Source organism: Bremia lactucae, linkage group LG3, assembly GCF_004359215.1.
Source record: "Bremia lactucae strain SF5 linkage group LG3, whole genome shotgun sequence".
NCBI lineage: Eukaryota > Oomycota > Peronosporomycetes > Peronosporales > Peronosporaceae > Bremia > Bremia lactucae.
In genome coordinates, this window is record NC_090612.1 from 5,535,719 (window position 1) to 5,538,568 (window position 2,850).

The following is a 2,850-nucleotide window of genomic DNA, read 5'->3' on the forward strand; positions in this document are numbered from 1 at the left end:
GCAGTGAGGTAGTTGTGGTGGGCGCGTTAGCGACCTCACCCAACACACTAAGTACTCTGGTTAAGTGTCGTCACGGGAGCGGTAATTTGGCTTCTCGTGCGCACTTACCAAGTAGGAAGTAGTTTTCAGACTGATTTATATTTAATCGTATTAAATATAAATACGTATTTTTACCAATTAAAATGTCGTCTCTACAGATGACTCTTAATATGTATTGCGAGCGTATCTTTCTAGATACCTCGCGTAACGGATGACGCTGGGCGTCATCCCTCCTAATGTGTTTGCGCCCATGTGTATCACATACACAAGGGTTGGTCACAAATGTGCACCACACCCGACTGCTGGGCCTAATTACTATAATTTAGTAACTGACCATCCCCTTAGATACACCAAGTGTACTTAACGGGGACTGTGTAACATTAGGGCAAGTTTAGCCCGATACACCATCCCCCCTTTAAGAACGAATTAACATTTTTAAATTCGTCAAAGAGTAGAGAGGAACTGTGAGCAGCTTTACGCGCCGCTTGTTTACTCAATCCTCTAGCGCACGTGTTTCCATACACGGCGCCCAAGATGCCACCTAAAAGGGGCCACGTTGGTGGGTCGTCTGCGAAGACGCCCACTCAACCTCGCACTAAGCGCACGCGCCGCGTTAATTCGCCTGCCGCGTCTAATGCCTTAGTAGGAACGCCGACAGCCACTGCGGCTGTCGCGTTAACAGGGCTAAAGGATCCATTCCACTTTAACAGTGAGGATGTTGATCCGTCGCTCATTGTCGACTACAATGAGTCGACACCGTTGCTGTCACCTCATAGTAGTGATGCGGACAACGAGCTCATGAGGAGTGATGATGGGGCATTATTGCCCATCCAAACTTCTCTCATGGCTCACAACATGGAGACAGCATCGTTTACGAATGCTTTCTCGTCGTCTGCGCTGGAAAGCGTAGCGACAGGTAATGAGAGCGCTGCCCGTAAAGGCGCAGCTTCTTCTCCGTTGGGTATTACCACAACGCCTTATGCTCAGACCATAATTCATAATGGTTCTGACATAGAGGATTCGGAGCCTAAAGCTCCGCCGACGACACGTGAACGTTCTCAGTCGGTGTTACAAGCCAGTCGTTTAGAACGTGGCTATGTGACGGGTGGCATTCCAAAGATTCCCCTTCCATCTAAATGGCCTCGTTCAAACGGGCCAAGAGCGTCGCTCCTAGAGCGCGCTCTTGTAGACGCACATAATTATTATGGCTTCTTTAAATCATGGAGGGCTCAGGGAAAATCGCTCGGGCGTATTTTTTTTGATCCCGGTTGTGTTGCGTTCAGATAAGACGCCCAACCAATACGAGGCGGAATTCCTGCGCCGCATTCATCCGCATTCCGATGCGATGAAATAGCGGTCGCAGCGAATTAATTTCGCCCGCTTGCGTGCGGAAGAAATCATGGGCGTTACTGCACCCCTGTCTCTTCTCACAACGCTACTTCTGCTTGTCCATTTGAGACTAGCGAAGAGACCTCAGCTGGTGCTCCTTTTCATAGGCAGCCACCAAGCCGGGCACATCAATACGTAGGGTATCGATCGGTTCCCAAGAGTCAAAACTCTTCGGGTAACTTTTCTATTGGACGAGGATCTGATACCCTTGCCTCACATAGTGGTGGGCAAGCAACCTTCCAACAAGGAAGCGTTGATTCCAACCCGCATACATTAGTGCAGGCGGCGTTCGATAGGAGTGGCGATCTCGCCCACCTACTCGCGGCTGCCTTTCCTTCGCCCGTTCAGTCACGTGCGTTAAGCGCTGCTGAACGACGTATTGCGGATCTCGAGAGTTAAGTCTTGCGACTGACCTCGGATCTCGTTGATGTCCGAGGGAAGGCTCGTCTGGGTCATGATCGCTTGAAAAATCGCTTGGACCTCTTTGAACGGACGACCCACGTAAAATACGGGGTGCGTCTTCATATACGGGGGAAGGGTGAGCCTATATTTTAGGTCTCCAACCTCTTCTACCACCGTAAAGGGCGTAATGAAACGCGGCAACAACGTCGTAGTACCTCCAGGAAGTAAAGAAATTGCATATTTAGGTAGGGTAGCAGTACTTAATAATACTTTTTCACCCACTCTAAAGCGTTCATTATTTTTGCGACCATTTCGGTTCGCATATTCTTTTTGCTTGTCCTGTGCGCTTGCCATTCCGTCACAGACTTTACGTGTAATGGCTAATCGCTCATCCACAAAGCGTTGAGTCTCGCTCACACTTTTAGCATCAAACTCGCCTATGATACCGCCAAGAGGTCGGTCATAAGGCGTAGTTTTATTGACCACTGCTAAACTGGCAGGGTCACTAGGGCAAGTTTCAGTCGTTGAGATGATGCCCTCATGAGTCATCGTCATATTGACGAAACTATGTCTCTCTTTCGCACCGAGCATGGTGAGGGGCCCTCCCCCACTAAGACTCGGGCTGCGCACAAACGAGACTGGCGTCCAAGAATGGCGCAGTCCGTTAATAAAAAACGGTGCTTCACACGTACTGGCGTGGACACTGTTATTTATAGCGAACTCCACAAAGGGCAATTGCTTGGTCGACTCTTTGGGAGTCGCTATAGTACGTGAGACATCCGCCACGACCGGATTGGCACGTTCTGTTTGGCCATCGGTCTGGGGATGATCTGCGGTCGACATGTGGAGCTTGCTACCTAGCAGCTCGAACACATGTCGCCAAAAACCAGACGTAAAACGTGGATCCCGGTCCGATACTATGGACTCGGGCATCCCGTGTAGTCGGTAAACATGATCCAGGAACAAGAGAGCTGCCTCCTTGCCTGTGATCGATGTCTTACATGGTGCTAAATGCACCAT